The sequence below is a fragment of the Mesocricetus auratus genome, unplaced genomic scaffold, assembly GCF_017639785.1.
Source record: "Mesocricetus auratus isolate SY011 unplaced genomic scaffold, BCM_Maur_2.0 Super-Scaffold_100676, whole genome shotgun sequence".
NCBI lineage: Eukaryota > Metazoa > Chordata > Mammalia > Rodentia > Cricetidae > Mesocricetus > Mesocricetus auratus.
The window spans coordinates 17883049-17904827 of NW_024429266.1; the positions used below are offsets into that span (position 1 = coordinate 17883049).

The 21779-nt window shown below is 39.6% G+C and overlaps 1 protein-coding gene across 8 annotated transcripts in view; it reads left to right on the plus strand.

Moving 5' to 3' along the window:
- Window positions 1–21779, plus strand: part of Rgs7 (regulator of G protein signaling 7) — a 362079-nt gene that overhangs the window by 113926 nt on the left and 226374 nt on the right. Inside the window, exon 2 of one of the 8 annotated variants that reach the window (XM_021231936.2) lies at window positions 19244–19334. The exons of the other annotated variants lie outside the window; for them this stretch is intronic. The gene's annotated coding sequence lies outside the window, so the exon portion shown is untranslated. The remainder of the gene's footprint in view (window positions 1–19243; window positions 19335–21779) is intronic. 8 annotated transcript variants of the gene reach the window in all.

Here is a 21779-nt window from a genome sequence, read left to right on the forward strand (position 1 = left end):
AAACAGCAGGCGTTTATTTTCTCACCATTTTTCGAGGCAGGAAGCCCGTGATCAACAAACCGGAATGTGCATTTTCTGGAGAGGGCTGCCTTCCTGCTCTATCCCTGTCCTCAAATGGCCTCTCCTTCTGCCTGTGGAAAAGTGAAGACAGCTCCAGCTCTTATTAGGCCACCAGTCTTGTGGGACCGGGGCTGTGCCCTCTGACTTCCTTTACCCGTTAATTAATCCCTTAGAGCCCTTGCTCTGACTGTAGCCACCCTGGGGGTTATGACTACAGCATAGGGATTCTGGGGTCACAAATACTCAGTGAAACATCTCGTGGGCAATTGAGAGTAATTACCCTGTCAAATAATAAATGAAGGCTTAGGAGCAGCCATCAGGATTGCTGGGTTTAGGTTGAAATAGAGTCAGCAGACTCTGCCCTGGATTATTTCTGTTAGTTTTCATTCTTTCTTTAAGGGTGACCAGATGGCCACATCAGTTTTCAGTACTTAGTCTACCATTTACTTCTGTGAAAAATTCACTAGAAATGCTTTAATTCGAATTCCCAGGTTCTTGTCTCTTTCTCTTTATTTGTGCTTCAAGTATCTTCTGGAATCAGTTGACTAGAAGGCTGGCAATGTGGACTTGGGCTTTGTGGCTGCACAGTAAGGCTTGGGGTATACATGTCTGACAGGATGAATGGAGAATAAACGTAGGATAAAGACAAAATACATACTGTGTGCCCTTCATTGAGAGGCCTGTCCTCAGAAAACTACATCCTTCATCCTACAAATAGAATTTCTAATGAGGATAGTTTTTAGTTGGTGGGGACATGTTTCTAAAACTCAACTGGGTTAAACCAGATATGAGCACCATGTAAAGACTTAGTCATGGTAATGTATTATCAAATAATGTATCTTTTGAATTTATGAGAATGGTCTGGTTGGTGCTTTCTTCTTTTAATTTTTGTTCAAGTTCTTATTCTTTGCATGATATGCACCAAACCATTACTGGTTTAGTTAGTATAGTCCTTTAATAATCTGTTCTAGATCCCCATCTCTGTATTTATAAACACTGCGATTTTCTTCTCAAGCAGAGTTATATAGAGGTGAAGGTTAGATCTCTCTGAATTCTGATGACCTTATGTTGGCTTCTCTAAGCTTCTAGCTTCATAAATCATATGGCAACTTATTGTTGAAAATCCTTGAGCATCAATGGAGAGATTTTTAACAATCTTGCATTTTGTGGGGACTCTACTTTTCTTAAATGAGATTTAAAATTCCATCTATTATATAAGATGTAAGAGGTTTGGGCTTTGTATAGTTATCAGCAAATGAAGATGTAATAATAGTGCCATATTTGTTACAACTGATTAATTTACTCTACCCTTAGGAGGGAATCACCAAGATAGGCATATTCTCATTTACAAAAATTGTGGGATCTGAATGTGGTAAGCATTGTTTGTAAATAGTTATGTGTCTGCTACCATAAGATTCGCTAATCTTCAAAAGAAGGTAAAAGACCAAAAAAACTTACAGCGAGCCAAGTTATATGACTATATAACGTATTGGGGTTTTTGTTTGTTTGTTTGTTTTTTTATTGGGGTGCTTCAAAATTACGGGTCAGAATAAGGACATTCTAATGTAAAACAAATGAAAGGAGCATGCAGTCTTTTTGTTTCAACAATCTGATAAGTAGCTTAAATTAGCTATTATACACATATGGAGTTGACAAGAAAAGACATGGGTAAAGAAGTTGGGAGTTTCAAGAAAATAAGAAAAAAAAGGTTTAAAAAAGTATTTAAATAAACAGATAAAAGTAAGAAAAGGTATATAGCTAAAAATCTTAGAACCTTTATGGTAAGATGAAAGATATTTGGTGAAAAGTCTATAGACATCATCTAAAGTGAGTCACAAAGACAAAAAATAGAAAAGAACTTTCTTATGACTTCAGGGTCATGCGACCTGACACTATTAACATAATCTTTGACATGGAGAAGAGACATGTTAAAAAATGATTAGAGAATCTTAGAAATCTTCAGAAATTGATCTAAATCAGGAATGCACAAATTGAGGATTATAGTTGATGAATAGTTTTTTTTTAATGAACCATTCCTAGGCATATTATCAGAAGTCCAAAGGCTAGAAGGAAATCTTGCTGTTATCCAGAAGGAAAAGGAACATCTGCTGGAGCAGGTTGTCCAAGTAGCTGACAATGGAATTATGGCATCTGTCGGTCTCAAATTCCATGTTAAAAAATAATACAGTGCTTCTAAAAATGAAGGTTAATAAGGAACTTCCAGGGGATTAAACAAAGAGAATTTAGCTCTGTAGTAATAGAAATGCTCAAATGGAGTTCTGCCTGGAGGGAAATTCTACCAGCTGGAAACAGATCGACTGGGGACAAAAGACAAATAAAGGACACTGTTATTTTTTAATGTAGTAAATGCAGCCTTTTAAAAAATACCAAACATATGCCAGGCGCTGGTGGTGCACATCTTTAATCCCAGCACTTGGGAGGCAGAGGCAGGCAGATTCCTGTGAGTTCAAGGCCAACCTTGTCTACAGAGCGAGTTCCAGGACAGCCTCCAAAACAATACAGAGAAACCCTGTCTTGAAAAACCAAAACAAACAAACAAACATACAAAAACAAATATTAATTGCTGAACATAGTGGGCATTGGGGCAGATTAATATCTAATATAATCATTGGCTCATATTTGCCCTTTCTTATTTCTCTTCCCTAGTCCTCTTCCTTAAAGACCTTTTCTCTTTTTAATTATTGAAAGTCAACCAAATGTTCACACATAAATTAATGACAATGTATTATATAATTTATAGTGCTGGTAGAAATAAATGTTAGACCTTATCAATAGAGTTGGGTAATCAGTAGGTGGTTTATAGTGTGATGCAGCTATGAAAACATCCTGTCATTCATGGCAACATGGATGGAACAGGCTGTCTTTATTTTAGTGAAATAAGCGAGGCACAAGCAAACAAATACCTTGTGATTTTACTCAGATGTAGAATCCCAAAAGCTGCTCTTTTAAAAGTTTAGAGTAGAATGACAATGACTAAAGTCTACAGGTTAGGGGAGGGATGGGGAGACACTGATCAAGGAATTCATGGTTAAAGAGGTGCAAGAAATCCAGTGTGCACAGTAGGGAGACTACACATAGCAGTGATATACATCTCAGGAGGATGGGCCATTAGCGTTTCCACCATACAGAAGTGACAGATGGTTAAGATACGACTTGATTTGAGCATTATGTACTATCTATTTCAAAACATACCTGGTGCTTTGCTAGCACATACAATTTTTATGTGTTCATGTATGAATTAAAAACTTTATCGGGAATACACATTTCAGTTCTCATGGCAACAATTAAAAGTCTAGAACCAAAGGAATACCTAGGAACTAGGAGAAATTCAGTTCAGTTGTTACAGTGTGTGCCTAACTAACATGCACCAAGCCTTGGATTTGATCTCCATCCAGGTGCAACAGCACATGTTTGTAGTCACAGTGCTTTGGGGATGGAGGGAGGATCAGAAGTTCAATGTCATCCTCAGCTACAATGGCATGTGTAGGGCTAACCTTGGGTGTACGAGACCCTGTCTCAACAATAACAACAAAAATAAAACAGACCGATGAAAATACTGAAGATGCTAAGGAGATGTTGAGTGATGCGGAGTGGGGAGGTATGATGCAGAATGGAGAGTGGGATGCTGAACCGTTCTGACATAGAATTCCTTCTTCGGCTAATTCTCCTGTTCTCTCTGGTTTATATTTCTATGAGTTCTGTCAGCCTGATTCAGCCAAGATTAAAGATGATTTGCATTCAGAATTTGCTCTGATTTGTATGCAATGAGCATCAAGCAATGATTGGAGCAGAAGGCATTTCATATGCTTTGCTGCTGCCGGGTCTGATACCCAAGGACAAGCTTGTAAACAAGACATTATCTGTCAATGAGTCCTCAGCCTTTGGAAACATTTTAATAGATAAATGACACAACACCCCAAATTTGTTCTGAATCAGCACCATCACCTTATAGCCTAGACTATTTGTTTGAAGGTTGTTCTCAGGTACATCTTACCAGCAGGGTGGTGATAATTGAGGATACTTGTCAAATGACAGCAGTAGCTCCAGTACTAAAGCCACCAACGCGCAGATGATCCCATTTTCTTGGTGACTGATTTTCATGGGGTTCAGGAAAAAAAAGTGAGAATCACCATAGAAATGGGGCTGTGGCTCCCAGAGCAGCAGAGGGAGGTGTTGATGATGCAGGACATGTCTGTGATGTGTCACATAAAACACTCCGGTGACAGCAATTGCTTATGTTTCAGGGTGGGTCATCTGCTAAGGCAAAATGTAGCCGTGACAGCACTGGCGAGCAAGGAACTATGAGCAAACTGGAGAGATTCTTGGAGTCTCAAAAACAAGGTCTGAGTGACATCTGAGATACCTGAAATTCTGCTTCAGCCAACTCTCTCTGATAACCAGGAGTGTTCTTCTTGGGGTCCTGATTTTCCTTATTCCGCTACCCCAGAAGCAGTCTTGCTCAGCATTTCAGGATTGGCTATGCAGGCTAATGCAAAATGAAGGCACACAGTGCTTTGTTCTGGTGTTTCCAACCCTTTGAACTTCCCCTACTAGCATGCACTGTCTGCCCTCCCTCTCTTTCTTCTGGAGGCCTGAGCCCACCATCTTTCCTGCTTCCTACTTTTCTAAAAAGGATTGCACCGTTTGTTGTCTGATTTGCTTCCTTCAGGCTTTTTTTCCCACAACAAAGAATGCAAAAGCCCCAGTCCAGCCTGTTTTGTTCTATTATTACTGTCATATTAATATTTTTGACAATCATATCACATAAGTTCATTTGGTTACATCCATGTACCTCCATTTCTTCCCCCATTGGATGTGGCTGCTAGAAACGGCTTCATGAGTCTTGTGAAGATTTTCTGAGTTAATATTACCTTTAAGCAGGCAGGTGGGACATATTTGTAATCTCAACATCCAGGAGGTGGAGACAGGAGAATCCTGAGCTTGAGACCAGCCTAAGATACATGGTGAGACCCTGTGTCAAACAAAATAAATTGAAACAAAACAAAGCCAAACAAACAAAACATTTTAAATGATTACAATGAGGGTGAAGACACTGTATGCTCAACCGATGTTTGGTGCCATCACTATTGTGACTACTGATCTACTACTGTTACTGATGGTCAGTGGAAGCCCTAAACCTTAATTGTAATGATGGTCAATCATGGTTTCCTGTGCATTATCCTTTATTGTCATTTTGAGAGTAGGTGTGGGTTATTAAATATCTTGTCAAACTTTCACCATGGCACACATACTCTGTCCTCTAGGTTTTGTGTTACTGCATTCCAAAAAGCCTGTCACCTGTGAACTCCAGCAGGTCTCATCCCTGTTCAGCGTCAGGATGGACAGTTCCTTGAATATGCCTGTAGTAGACAGTTTAAAATGCCTCTTTAGGTTGACACATCTATCAAGAAGCTCCCCAGAATCCACCATTGTCCAACCTGGCCCTGAACCTGCAGAGAAAAGAGATTCTCTGTGTGGAGACAGCAAGTTCAAGGCCTGCTTGAGCTAGAGGACAAGTTCAAAGCCAGCATATGCCACTTAGTTTAAACATAAAAAGTAACAATGGGACCGAGGCTATAGCTCAGTTATAGAGTACTTACCTAGAGTGTATGAACAGGAAAATGACAGCTTCTCCAACAGTTTTTGTGTTACTAGGATAGAAACCTTGTTTCTGATTTTGTGGTACCCCTTTTTGTCATGGTGGAGGTAACTGCAGAGGAACAGAGCTGACTAGAATGACTGAGAAGTGAAATTAGACAAACTCTGGTAGGTGCCTCTTGTCACTGGAGTGACTAATGAATGAAAGACCGAGCTGGGAGCCTCACTCTGGAGGGTATAGCACACACAGTGTAACAGCATGGCAGGCTGAGTTGGGCCCATTTCCCCCTTTTCTTTTCCATTTAGAATCCTGGTTGAGTTCTACAGTGCCTCCTGAACCATGGGTACCACAAGTCCATCCTGGTCTTGTATCTCTATGACCAGTTCAGAGTTGCACATAGACAGAAGGTGCATGGCACAGGACTGAAGCCAAATCACAGGGATTGCACCTTCTGCCCACTTAAAGAATTTCTTCTATTTCTGTTTTATTGAAAAGGAAAGAAGACATAGAAGTAAGAATTTTGATTCTTCAAAACAAGGAAAACAAAAATGTATCAGTCTTTATTAATCTTGAGCATTCATTGAGCCATTGTTCCCCGCCCCACATCCAGTGACAGTAGCCCAGTGAACTTTTCATTTATATGTCATCTATGGATGGCTGGTTCTGAATGTGTCTGAGGTCTTGAGGAATTAAGAATTTAAAGAAGTATCTAGCATTTTCAATGGGAAATACCAATTTCTTATTTGGTGTCTTGGTTGATGAACAATTTTGAGCAAGCCATCCTAACTCTCTTGATATTACCTTTTTAATTTGATTCCCAGTAGTTGTCACAGCCTTCACAGTTCTTATCTGTTCATGCACTGGTTTGTTCTGTATTGCCCTCAGCTATTGAAAGGCAGCTCAAAGACAGGAAGTGATCTTGTCTGTCTCATATTTCAGTGCCTTGAAAATGCAGGAACTTAACAAATATTCACTGAATGAATAATCAGTCTTGGTAGCTGTTTTATGGGCACCAGCATATAAACTGTATCTTAGTAAGTTTTAATACACATATATTTATTTTAAGTATATGCATATGTCTGTGTGTAGGTATATGCATGTGTGAGTGGAGTGTTAGTACTCAGGCATCTGTACTGACCTGTCCATGGGGTTGTTGACAGGATACGCCCTCAGCTGCAGCCACTAAGAGTACCATCTGTGTATATTTACTACATTCCCTAATAAAAGGGCCCTGCCTACCTCCCGCCCTCCTCTCTCTTTCTTTCTCTCCCTCTGTTCTGCTGCTCTATATCTCCTTCTGCCTCTCTCTCTTTTTGTCCTTCTTTCCTTTCTACCCTCCCCTCTTTCATCTCTCCTGTCTCTTGCTGCTCCTGTCTCTGGAGGCTGGTCTCTCCCCTCCCCTTACCTCTTTTTATGATCCCTTTCCCCAAGTTAAAAAAAACCCCTCTGCTTGAACCCTGTCTCATGGCATCTTTCTCTCTTGTGCTACTGTTTTTCTTAAATTACAACAAGAGGTACCAATAGATTCCAGAGGGCCCATCAGATCCCCTGAAACTGGAGTCTCAGGCAGTTTTGAACTGCTCACCATGGGTTCCAGAAACCAAACTCTGGTTCTTTGCAAGAACATATGTGGCCTTAACTGCTGAGCCATCTCTCTAGCTCCCATATGAGCTTTTTAAGTTGTTTTGATTTGTGCATAGTTGTAAGCAAAGAATCCATGTTTCTTAAACTTTAGAAGAGGAAAGCAAGCGACAGAGTAGGAGGGAAGTGAGGGAAGGAAGAGGAAGAAAGTTGTTCATGACATTAAATGCTATGGTGGGAATTCAGATTGAGCCATGTCAAGTGTCTGGACTGTTGGGTTAAATGGACTGTGACTTTAGATTGACCTGCAGAGATGAGTATGAAGGGAGTTCCAGACAATGTGACTGTGAAACAAAATACCCAATGAAGGAATTTGGGTTGGTGTGGAAGTAGACAGAGCATGGTAGATGAACAAGAGAGTGACAAGGAGTGGAGTAGCACTGCTTTGGAAGCCAAGGTAAGAAGTTTCTCAGGTATTAACAGCCATGGGAAGCCAACAAGCACCCCTGAGAAAGGAATGAAGCCATCTTGATTGGGGTTCATCAAGTTTCATGTATCCAGGTTAGTGGTTGTTAATTTCCCTGAATTCAGATGGGGGTTCTTGGCCCTCTACTTTCTCACCACTTGGATCTCTTTACTAGTACAGGGTTCTTCCAAGTGACGAATAGCAGCTGTCAAGATACTACAAATACCAATTGTTTTTCTCTACTAGCTACTCATGTAAGAATCAGAAAATAACTTGAAAGTAATTGCTGAATGACTTTAAGATCCTACTATTAACTCATAAATTTCACTATAAATCATAGAGCAGAATGATGCTACTGGTTTCAATGGATGACTGAATATCACCCTGGTGTACTGCTATGTGTACATACTAGGTATGTATGTCATAGTATATTTATATTTTAGACTCAGCAGTCCTGATAAACAGGTACTTGTGTTGGTTGCCTTATAGTTGAAATAAACACATAAAGAGGGACATGATCATTTTAATTCACAGTGGGAGAGGTTTTAGTCATGATCACTTGGCTCTGTTGATTTTGGGACATGGCAAAAAAAGAACCTGATGGGAAGGGTTTGGTGGGGCAAAGCTGTTCATCTTATGGTGGCCTGAATGCAGAAAAGGGGAGACTCTATCATGCAAAGCAAAAGAGCACCCTCGTGACCTATGTCCATTAACTAGGCTCTACCTCCTAGATTTATTGCCACCATCTAATAATGCCATCAACTGGAAAACAAGCTTTCAATGCGTGTAGTTTTGGAGAGCATTTAAGATCTACATCACAACAATACTCAAATGGGGATTTTTAAGACTGTGTATTTAAAGTCATTAGAGCATTTCATCTCCGATACTCTAATTATATCATCTAGCTTGCGGATTGCTTTTTTGCTGCTTTGAAAAAGAGTCTATTCAAAGCATTAGTGGGAAACTGGAGTTTGCAATCATTACCATTGCTTTTAAGTATTCATTCTGTTTCTGTGGGGAACAGGAAGGGAATAAAACAACAAAGTGACAATTGAGACAATACTCTCTTCCCTTCTGTTGATACATTTAGTTGAGTTTCAAAAAGAGCACTCTCCATTAGATTCTTTTGTTTTTTTAAATATTTCTATTATAAATTGGCAGACACCATAGTTATTAGCTTTCTGGAGAGAAGGTATAACAACACTACAGTTATTTGGATTTTTTTGCTAAGTTAATATATTCTCTATTCACAAAGGAGATTATACACTGTTCACACAATATTTGTGATAAATTCATGATATATATTTTTAAATATTGGAGAATCACAACTACTTGCACTCATCCCTGTGGCCAATAGGAGAAAATAAAACTCAAAAGTATGGGGGACAAATATATCCTGAATTTGGTCTCTTTTTCTCCAACTTCCTCTGGGATACTTGCTTTGTACACGTGTTTACCCTCTTTTTCGTGTTTTGACTGTGATTCTTTAGCTCTTTTATTTATGTTCTTTCTAAAACACATCTGTTACAGTCCATGACAATCTGAGAATTATATACCATCTAAGGATATTCGGAAGGTTTTTCCCCTTACACTCTAGTATAACAAAAGAGAAAACTCACAATATATTGTCTTTGGGTAATATTTATCAATGATGCTGTATTAACTGTTCGTCATTTGGAGTACAGCCGAGTCTCCTCTTCATTTTGGCTCCTTGACAATGTTTCAGGAAGATAGCTGTTGACTGTTCCAAGTACCTTACTTGTCTAGATCACATGTGTTATATCCTTCGGTTTCCTACAATAAACCTCAAAGAATTATAAATTCTCAGAGGATTAGGATCCACTTAAAAAAAATCATCGTGTCTTTGTTGCCCAGAAATGCACCCTCCAGGACTGGATGGATAAACAGAAATAGAGGGACTATGTATATTAAATGGAAAATAACTGGAACTATGGTGGTTAGGCCACTGTTTGGTGATCAACCTGAATTACAGGAGATGGAATTCTTGACTTTAAGCCACTATCTTACTCGGATTGACATAAGCAGAAAAATCATGTATGGAAAGGATGTTACAGGAGACTTCTGTGGCTCACAAAATCCTAGTGAGATGTAAGACTTCCAGCAGTCCTGGCTAGAGTCAGGAGCCAAAGATCTTCTTCTTTTTTTTTTTTTTTGTTTGTTTTGTTTTGTTTTCGAGACAGGGTTTCTCTGTATTGTTTTGGAGCCTGTCCTGGAACCAGGCTTGGTCTCGAACTCACAGAAATCCACCTGCCTCTGCCTCCTGAGTGCTGGGATTAAAGGTGTGTGCCACCACCGCCCGGCAGTACCAAAGGTCTTCTTAATGCCCAAAGAAGCCACAAGTGCTGGAGACCTTGTTTTCGAGAAAGGCGATTCAGGGAGGAAGGACATCCTGGATTTGATAGAGCAATGCCACTTGCCAAAGATAATCTTCCAGGCTTCAGTAAAGGCCCAAATAGTCAGAGTCAAGCAGTTGAGGACAGTGGACCCTACCTGGGCTGGCTTCTTCCTGGTTACATAAATTTATCTTTTTTCACTGGTGAGCTTCTTCTAGACTGCTAAATTCTGCTACTGATGTCACATTGTTGTCTTCTGTGCTTGGAAGTTTCACAGGAACAGCAACACAGTTGCTTTTTTGTATTCATGTTTATAATAAGACCAACATACAAATTTTCAAAGATTCTTAGTATGCCTGTATATATTATCTACCCTTATTCACTGACAAATTGTTGTGCAGGTCACACAAGTAGGTGTATGTGGATGTGTACATGCACACACATGTATGCATATGTTTGACACATCTAGTGTGTCTCATGTAGACATGTGTATTTGCACGATGAGAGTATCAACTTATTCTTAGCTCCCTAAAAGCTTGCATTCTGATGGAGAAATGTGTAAACAACTAACTATATACATTACTTAGCAAAACATTAAAAAATTGACATTGGATTTTCAGTGTGGTGGATTTGTTTCCTGGCTTCCATGCGGGCAGTAAAGATCTGAGATGAATCACTTAGTCAGAACTTTCCCATTTGTCTCCAAAATACAACGTTGCTATGGTGATTACATTAACAAGGATGAAATGAATCATGGTGTGTAAAAATGCCTGTTAGAATGCTTGGCACAGAGTGGTTTTAGCTTTTAAGTTCTTATTTATGTATGTTTTTAGAGTTGTTGGCTCTGAAGTAAAGAAATAATTTATTGTAGTTGTGAGCATCAGAGAAGGAATTTAAACTTCCCTGAAGGATACATGCTGTCTTAGTGACTCTACAAGAGGCAGAGTTGGATGGCAAAGGCTAGATTGATAGACTTGTAATCACAGAGAGTTGCTAGTAAGGCAACTGAGTAATTTGTGTGTAGCTGTTTTGTGCTGAAGTCTCTGGAAAGGGTCTAACATGTAGGTTCATATGTTTCTTATTCCTGCTGCATTCACGTAGGAACATCAAGACAAGGACAGTCACCATCTGGCAAGCCCACAATAGTGCTAGAATTAATGAGATTTGGCAAATATTCCAGGGGAATCTGACTACCACAAGGTTTCTTACACAGGTGACTGAGCGTTATAAGCAAAATAGAAAGAAACCACAGCATAGGGAGAAGGCTTTGGCGGGAAAGATGAGCACCTCTCCTAGTGAGTTGAGTCATCAGGGGAGGACTGAAAGAGAAAGTGTGAAATGAAGGGGACTGGGGTCCCAATGGGGTCTTAGGAAATCTTGCATTCAGGCAACCGGCAGAAAGTGAACTGGACAGCACTTGGAAGGGATTGGATGGAATTCAGGAAGGTCCAGAGTCAAGGAAACTGAAGGGAGGAGGCTGGACAAAAAGCCAGCATCCATTGTGGCTTACAAAAATGTTCCCCAGTCTGCTCTGGAACAAATGTGGCAAAGCTGCTTTTAACTTTCTCGTGAAGGACAGTCTAATCTAGGGTGTGTGGGAAAGCCGGTCAGAAGCAGAAGGGGAAGCTGCATCGTCTGATTACTAGCTTTGTGCACCTGAAAGATTTTTTTAAGCATTTGGTGATGGGAAGAGCAAGTGTGGACGTCGCTCACACAGATGGGTTCAGTTTGTGAAAACCCCCTGAGATGTGCACTAATGACAGAAGCATTTTGTGCCCATGTGAACCAATGAGAACTTCTTTTGATTTCAAAGGAAAGAAAGAGAACAGAAAGCCCTGTGGAATGAGTGGAAGCAGAGAATTAAAGTAACTCCTTAGAACAGGGGACAGTGCTAAAGTAAACTCTCTAGAGCCAGGGAACAGAGTGTTAAAGCAACTCCTCAGGGATGGGGAGATAACTCACCATTTAAATGCTTGATTGTGAAAGAGGACTTGAGTTCAGATCCATGTAGTTCATATAGATGCTGGCTGGGTGTGGAGGCTGGCCTGTCATTCAGGACACAGATAGTGGAGACAGGATATTCCTGAAGCAAGTTGACTAGTGAGACTAGGGGTATCAAGGAGCTCTGAGTTTGATTAAGAGTTATTGCCTTAAGAGAATGAAATGAAGAAGCAATGAGGAAAATTGCCAGAATCAGTCTCATGCAAACACACACACACACACACACACACACACACACACATACTTACACACTCACACACACCATACACACATGCACACACACCACATGTGAAAGAAGAAGAAAAAAGAAAAAGAATAATTGTTTGTGTGACTGTCATTTTGATTTTCAGTTCCATATTACCTTATAACTTTTAGATTTAGGGCATTATTATTTATGCTTAGTTATGTGGTTCCCCTAACTGAAGAACAAAGGCTTTAGAGTTGTTTTTAGTAATTCTAAATAAAACCCATAGAAACTTTTTGCTATTTATATGCTAGGTAATATTTCAAAATATAATTGTATTTAGTCTTCACACAGACTGAGACGACCAACATTTCTTTCATCCACATTTCCCAGAATTGAATCTTAGACATGGTATATTATCTGCTTAAGGTCTTACCACTAGGAGGCAGTAGAGCCTGGATTCTGACCCTTTGTGAGATGCTGTTTTCTTAAATGTGGTTCAACATTGTTGTCACCTGAGAACAGCATAACTATATTTATAGCTATGGGGCCTTGGGATCATAGAAATATGGCATATACCTTCTATTATCTTCATTGTCATTGTCCTTTTCTAGAAATAAACTCCTATTGTCTTTTTGTGATTAGCATTTTTTCTTTTCATTTCTTTACCAATTAGGGCTGAAAATTGTCCCCATCTGACCTGGTACCCATTATGTAAGCTTAGGTATGATATTCTCTTTTAAATTTTGATGTCAGGTAGGGCAAATATTCTCATATTTGGATGGAAGGTGGGAAAAGAGAGGGATGGGAAGCCCCTGAACCTTCAGATTTTCTCTTCTTAAGCAGCAAGGATGGGTTTAGACTCTCAGTTTGGCTTTCCTTGACTTTCATGCAAAGTGTCTAATGCTTCTGTGATGGAGACCAGTACAAAGGAATCATTTCATTCAAGGCATTTCATATGGGATCCTTTCAGCAGAAATGTTTTTCAAAATTGTTTTCTGTTACTTGTGAATTGACATTTTATTTAAATGTGAAAATAAAGCATATTTTAAATAAGCCCAAAGGCTTGAAATTTAAAGGTATATGTGTGGGTAGTAATAGTCTATACTCTATGAGAAAAGCAAAACAATGCTCTATTTTATGACTTTTTTATGACATAGTATTTAAAACTTAAGTAGGTTAAAAAGGGACAATGTCTGGTTAATAACTACCTACCACACAAAACAACTGTTGGTAACTGGATGGGACTCCAGGGGGCAAGAGTTCAAGCTTGTAGTGCCATCTAACAATAAACCCAATTTATTTCCTTCCCTTTATCATGTAAGCAAATGTTATAGATAGACACCTGGTTCCTAAGAACACACAGTTCAATCTGGGAATAGTACTGCACATTTGAATCACAGCACTGGGAGGGGAGGACAGGTAATGGAGACCCCACGTCCAGGCTCCTGTGATGTGTACAAACAGCTGTCTTGTGGCCCTACCACAGTTGGCCTAGCTGCTCTGCTCTACTGTCCCAGCCCTGACACACCATGATTTTCCAAAATCCATGTGCAAAATAAACCCTTATTCCTTTAAGTTGTTTCTATCAGGCATTTTGTCACAATGACAAGAAAAGTCAATAATACAGTTCCAATGAACAGCTTAGTACCTCAAGTGTTTACTCTCTTCAGAACAGTATATTGAAAATAAAATGGGGACTACTGGCAGGAAACACGAATAGCTCCAGAGATTCCTGCTTTACTGATACAGCGTTGAAGGCCAGCTTGATTCATGACTTCTGTAGCAGCCCACATGAAGGGGCATAGGGAACCTAGTGCTGTGTCCTTGTCAAGGGCAGACTTGGAAAGGTCTGTCTTGGTACTGGAGCTGGCAACTTGGCTTTCCCTCTGAAAAGACTGGAGTTTTCAGTCCCAAGGCTGCTGTGTGCTTGGTTTGTGAGAGACTTGAGACATCTTGTGTTCCCCACTGTGCAACATTCCTTTATTAGCTTCCTGCTGACTTTGTCACATTGTTTGGTGGCTTTCTGCTGACTCTGTCCCATTGTTTTCCTTTCTTGCAAACTGTATATAGGATGGCATACTTCTTAAAACTTTCTTGGCACAAGTCATTGGCTCATACAAGATCTCCAGGTCCCAACGTTCCAAACTTCATTATTTTTTCATTTCCATCCTTCGCCTTAAGACCCTGTCACTTCAAAACAGCCTCCTGGTCCTTATCAATATGTGTTGATTTATATGTGCTAGATTCATTTAGAAAGATTGGAAGGTTTTTACAAAGCTACATTTCATGCAACTCAAACACTGTAAGGTTAGCCCTTTCACTCAGAGGGTAGCGAGAATCTGTCTACTCCTCTGTTGGTGGGTGGAAATGAGTAATTCTTTTTGTTTGTTTGTTTTTTAAATTTATTTACTTTTATTTTATGTGTATTGATGTTTTGCTTGCAGGTAAGTCTGTGTGAGAGTGTAAGATCTTGGAGTTACAGACAGTTGTTAGCTGCCATGTGGGTGCTGGGATTTGAACCTGGGTCTTTTGGGAGAGCAGTCAGTACCCTTAACCACTGAGCCATCTCTCCAGCCCGAAAATGAGTAATTCTTAAATACAGGAATGCATCTCTAATTTCGGCTTGAAAGTTTTAAAATCTTGAATAAATATTGATTTCAGCAGATTTTTTTATTTATGGAGGCACTTTCTTTTTCATCATATTGTGAGTTACATTAATTGATTGTACATGTTGAACTCACTTCCCGTATTTGAAAAGAATAAATATAAATTAGTTTGTGATACATTGTACTTTTTTATATTAGCAAATTTGGTTATCAAAACTTTTCAGTGCTAATCTACCTGTATTTTATAAAATGATTGTCTCTGATTTCCCTGAGAAAGTCCTTGTCAAGTTTTCTATGGACAGAAGGCTAGTCTCACAAAAAGAGCTGGAATAGGTCCATGCTTTTCTGTTTCCTGAAGCTTCTTGTATTATAATGATTCTAGCTTTTTCCTAGTGTGTTTAATGATGTTGACCAATGGAACTATTTGGTGTATTTCTAGTGTTACTATTTTAATTTTCATAGAATTTTAAACTATTTTCTTTCTAATTACCACCTATTTCTATTTTCATCATGATGACTATTATAGACCAGTCTTTTTGTTTGTTACAGGAGCTTTATTGATAACAGCCTGAAGTTGAATAAAATATTGAACTGTGGTATACCCATACAATGGACGAGTGAGTGACTGATACACGCAACTGTGTTAGTAGCTCTCCAGAGAGTTATTTTGAGTGAAAATAGCCAATTCTCAGACTCCAAACATTGAGTGACTTTATTCACACACACACACACAAACCTTGAAATGATGAAATTAAACTAATGCAGTTGTGATTTCCAGGAGTCAAGGAAGTCAGCAAGCAGGGCTAGGAAGGCAGGTGAGTGTGGCTAAGACAGGACAGAATGAGAGATCTTCATCTCAACGGACGCGGTCTGTGACTTTTCCGCAGCAAAGTTAGTAACCTACTTATGAGATTATACTGTGGATTAGTAAGATGTTTTTGTAAAGAGAAGCTTTAACATTAAAAATCCTATAGAGCATTACCCACAAATCTGTATATACTTCATATATGATTTAAGAATTAAACAAGGATAAATTTAACTCATTTTTTTGTACACAGCCCTCTGAGAAATACATCTCTTTTCTATTTATCTTCTTAGCAATGTCAAGCGCAAAGGCTGTGTGCTCTACCAACAGATGACTTTTTTGTTTTGTTTTCCTGCAGTGTATAAATCTAATATCTTGTTATATCATGGCATTTGAACTTCTGCTATGTTTAATCTATCTTTGAGTTGCCCTCAAATAATAACTTAATCATCTGATTTTCACATTGGTCATAATCAACCTTACAGGTGATTATGTTCTTGGTGATGAGTTTTAAATAAATAGGTGAACAAATGAATATAATTTGTCTGCCATCTTCAATGACATGGCTAGGCAATTTGTGTTTCTCATGTTTTGATGACACTTAGCTTTGTAGTCTGGATCCTTAGCAGAACACTCACCTTAAAGTACATTTTTGCTGATTAATTAACTAGACCACGTGCCATCTTTGACTGCACAAATGATTCAATGACCTCCTAAGGTACATCTGTTACTTCCTGGTGGATCCCCTCTTCCTTTTCATGGATGTGCCTCACCTTTTCTTCTACAATCCAGAAGTAAACTGCCCTTGTGGGTGACTTGTACTCACTGACTTCTATTCTGTCTGTCTGCCCCTGTAAGGGGCCACATCAATTCTGGGGCAACATTAAGTTATCAATGTCTGTTTTCTCAACGTAATTACATTGGTTGCTTCATTCTAAAAATGCCTGAGATGCTGTTTTTCTGGTGTTCTTCACACACCAAGGTCATAAAGATGTTCCTGCAGGATGTTCCTCCCTCATGTGCCATCACATTTCCAGGAACTCTTCCAATGTTTATAGTGTTTTTCTCTCCTTTTTAAAAAATAAACATCCCCTTCTTCCTTTCTAGAATTCTGATGGGAATGTATGGAAAGACTTACTGGAGGACAGATTTGTATTCATGGAATCAGTTTTATTTCCTGCAGTGCAACTTTTACGTGTAACTTAACAACTCATTCTTCTTTTTTATTTTTATTTATTTATTTATTTTTGTTTTTTTGATATAGAGTTTCTCTGTGTTGCTTTTGAGACTGTCCTAGAACTTGCATTGTAGACCAGGCTAGCCTCAAACTCACAGAGATCCTCCTACCTCTGCCTCCAAAGTGCTGGGATTAAAGGTGTACACCACCACTGCCTACCTGATTTATCTAACTCATTCTTGATAGCGATCTTTTCCTCCAGGAGGTCTATTGACACCAAGTGCAGATCTTTTGCAAGCATTATCCATGTACATTCCCTCCATGTCTAGACTACTGAGTTCCAAGGACCACCATTGTTGAGTTACAAGGAGTCCAGAATCAGTGATTGGAAGCTGGGCACTTATTAGGACCAATCCCAGTTATTTGTTTGAGTAAATCATGGTTACTTGTTGGACCAGTTGCATCCTTGTGTCTCTTATCAGTACTCATACTGTCATAATTTAAGAAAACGGGTGCAGGAGAGAAAGATGCTATGTGACAGAGTTCAAGCAAAGGGGATGGGGAGACTGCCCTCTGGGGACAGGAGCAGTGGGAAAGAGGAAAAAGAGACAGAGAAAAAGGGAGAGATAAAGAGAGGGGGGATGGGAGGTAGGCAGGGCCCTTTTAAAAGGAAAAGTAGTGAATGTACAGGAGGTGCTCTTAGTGGCTGCAGCTGAGGGTACATCCTGTCAGAACCCCAAGGACAGGTCAGTACGGATTCCTGAACTACTAACACATACTAGTTTCTCTACTAAGGCAAAGGTAGAAAAAGTTTCAGAGTCATCTAGAGTTCATGGAACCTCATGGTTGTGAAAAGTCTGGTGCAAATGGTTTCAAATAGCTCTTACTGAGGCGATATATCCTTTCAGAGCCAGGGTTATTTGCTCAATTTTTTGTATAGTTGTTTCAGTTGTTTTTGGCGACTCTTGATGCTGTAAGGGTAGTTTGATTAGCTGTTAGAATGATAATCCTTTTACTTAGGTCAGAAAGGATAATCCAAAGCCTGCTAATTAAGAAGCAGAATTACCGATCCTCCGTGTATGCTTATTCACAGAAATATGGATGTCAGAAGGAGGGCCTATAGTTCTAACTTCAAGCTCTCCAGACTAACATGAAGTTTAACTATGTTTTATACTTGCCTGGAGACAGTGGGTCCCCCTCATCTGTCAGCTTGAGCTGCATCATTTAGAAAGCACCTGTAGTCACACTAGCATTGAGGAGATGGAGTTGTATGTGCTGAACACTTTGTATGCATTACCTCATTCTCTTCTCTCAGCTGTTTAGTGAGGTACATCTTGTCTCTGTAAAAGAGACTGATCACTCCAGATGTGACAGATGGAGTAATGGAGTAAGATGTGTTGTTCTTTGGGATTTGATGGGAGCCACATAATTATCTATAACAGAATGGGGAGTTCTGAAATGCCCAAGTCTTCTTTTCTGCAGGGATGGAGTAGACAGAACCTCATCTGTAGAAGACTCTGTCTGCCAGGTTCCCTGAGAGATGGCAGAAACCCAATTCAGGAAAGCTAAGTGACTTAGTTAAATTCTAAAACTGGCCAAATCCCAACCTAGTCTCTCTTAGGCTATTGCTGCTACTTGACATTGCGATGGCCTTAGGTGTAACTCTGTGATACACTAATACTTCTTGCTCTGTTAAGATGTAGAGAATATTTCTCTCTTCTGCTCCATAACCATAGCATAAAACATTGCCTGGATTCTAAAACTGCTTATTGCCATTTCCCTATATTCTCCTGTAACATTTTGCCAGCACCAGTGGGACATCTAGCAGCACTGACATTTCATTCTGAATAGCAGCTTTGGGTCTGTTACAGGCCAAGACACAAACCGCAGTGACAGTTGGCATTTACAGGAAACCATCTCTCTAGTCAGCTCTGCATTAGGTCCTTCCCATGTTTTCTCTCTCCATCCATTCTTACCACTGTGTTGTGGGTGCACTCATTTTAATTGGTTATTTGTCATGAATAGACATGAGTAGAGGGATTTTAGTATCCTTTGTCTGGCCGGGGGTTAGGAGGATATCTTTTATGTGTATTTCTGAGAGGGAACTGTCACATGGCCAGAATGGGTGTCCTGGATTTCAGTTCACTGGGTTCCATCTTTCCCTTAAATCAAAAGGCTTCAAATAGGGTATCCTTTCCTCATTGCTGATATTTTGGCTATAATTTCCACATCTTCAATTTCTGTTATGCAGAAAGTGCCAAATGTGGGACCAGGGATGACCAACATGCAGCTCATGACTTTTGGCACTGTGTTATTGGTGGATCCCTGATATGCTCCAGGGCTTAGGACACTCAGCCAATTACAAAAGTTCATCTGTGTCTCCTAGGTGACTAAAACCAGCCTGGAAGGAATAAGGATGAAACAAATAATAAAAGTATGACACAGAAATAACTAAACACTTTTCCTCCATCCTTGAGGTAAGTGCATGAACAAAAATATTAAACCAACAACCTATCTTTTCACTGTGCTAGGCAGCTTCTGTCTTTCCACATCTTATCTGATAGTATCTGTTGCCTACTGGTCAAACCTCTATGGTATCTCTGTCTTACATTTGAATCATGTTCAAGGGATACTGACTTTGGCTTTTAATCCTACTCCAACACCTCCTCTTACTTTCCTTTAAAAGAAGTCAGAATTCCAAAATGAGCTGAGACAAGGGTGCCTACTTCAACTCCATCTTGCTTTTAGGCTCCTTGACAGTAATTTCAAGAGAGCCAGGGTTCCATTTATAAGGTGTCCACAGTGATTGCCTTCCACTGATAATAGTGCTGGATTTGGAGGGAAAACTAATTAAGCTGGTGCCTGGGAATTACTTTGGATGTTTCCTGGTAAAGAGCCAGTACTTTTAATGTTGCTCTTCATTCACTGTTCCTCTTGCTAAATGAGTCTCTCATCTTGCTCCATGCAATTCCATATTAATACGATGGATATGACTGTTGTTTCTCTCCCTCCTAAACTACTGTGTGTTTCCCATCACTAAATAAGGTTCTGTCTTCTTAGCCAGATCCCTTGGGTGGGCCTTTGTAGGTTTGACTCTGTTGCCAGCATAGCAATTCCCTCCCACATAAGATTCTACATGCTCCTGGCTTCAATGCTCATCTGTCCCCCTGACATTCTCAAGGTTTCCATCTTTACTGTGTCTTGTGTGCAGGCACTGAAACAAAGGCCTAGGTTTCTCCTACTCTAGAGATACCTTGAGGTTTGTGTTAACTCATGAAAATTGCCTGGCCTCCTCTGGAGTGATGATTTTTCCCTTGAGGCTACTCATGTGAGAATGAGCAATGTTGTTGATGGCAAGAGAGCCAGGGGCGTTCTATATACCACTCCATGCAAGTAACTCATCACTTGCTACTTGCTTCTAGATTTGCTTTCAGTTACAATATAAAACTCTTACTTTTTAATGGTGCTAATGGGTGTCTGGATACAGGAAAGCTCTCTGTTTTCTCAATCATCTCCCGTCTCATACATTCCGCAAACTGGAGTCTAAAAACATGCAAAATAATTTCCCCTTTAAGCTCAGCAAAAGGAATTCATACTTAGCTTGTAGGCATTTGTCACAGGCCTACAAAACCACCTGTCACTGGGCTATCCTTGTGGACAAGGGGGTGGGGAAAAGGGAAAAAGAAGCTCAGTGAGACTGCTTTTTAATGTAACATTTTGAGAACAGCTCAGGGCTATGATGGATTCTGCCTTTGACTCTACTTGATGATTCCCGCTGAATAGTGGGCACCAGGAAGGGCTCTGCCTAGATGTTTAAAGGGTGCAAACTTACCTTGGGTAAGTCACTTGATGGAGTTCTCATTAGTATTAATCACTCCTTCTAAATCTGTGGGTCTCAATAAATCATTTTTTACTTGTTGCTAGGAACAGAAGCATTCACTTCTTGCAAACAAAAAATACATTTTGGAAAAAAATGAAGATTTCTTATCCTAAAATATTTTTGTTTTAAACTCTGATTATCACACATGGAAACTCTGCTTACATAATTAAAATGCTGTAATTTTTTCCAAGCCTGAGTTTCAGTTTTTTCAACATAGTCTCAAGAAGAAAACTGAATTCTGTCTTGGAATGTTAAAAATGTTGGGACCATCCTCAGAATATCCATAAGTGAGAATCATGAGCTCCTGACTTTCTTTGGATTGTCTCCCATAGTCCTTGAAGTAAGTGACAAGTCTTCTAACTGCTACTGATCATACAACATTAGTGTGCTTGAGAGCAATTTACATTTTTGACTGTTCAAATTCCAAATATCATAAATTTTAGGTTAAAACTGACTCAGAAACATAAAAGCATTTTCTCTTCTACTTTGAGTTTGTGCAGGTGTCCCTGCACAAAGGCTGAAAGACACTTAAGAAAGCGCTCGACATCCTAAGCCATCAGGAAAATGCAAATAAAAACAACTCTGAGATATCATGTTACTACTGTCAGAATGACTAAAATCAAAAAACACCAATGACAGTTTATGCTGTAGAGGATGTGGAGAAAGGGGAACACTCCTACACTGCTGGTGAGAGTGCCAACTCATACAGCCACTGTGGAAATCAGTATGGCGGTTTCTCAGGTAAATGGGAATCAGTCTATCTTAAGACACAGAAATTCCACTCTTAGACATATACCCAAATGGTGCACACTCATAAAATGAGGACATCTGTTCAACTATGTGCATAGCAGCATTATTTGTAATAGCCAGAACCTGGATGCCCCTCAACTGAAGAGTGGATAGAGAAAATGTGGTACGTTTACACAAGGGAGTACTATTAAGAGAAAGAGAAAATAGAAGAGGAGGGAAGAGAAGGACATAAGGGAGGAGGAAGATTGAGTTAGGGAAAAATACAGGAGAGCAAGAAAAGAGGTATCATAAT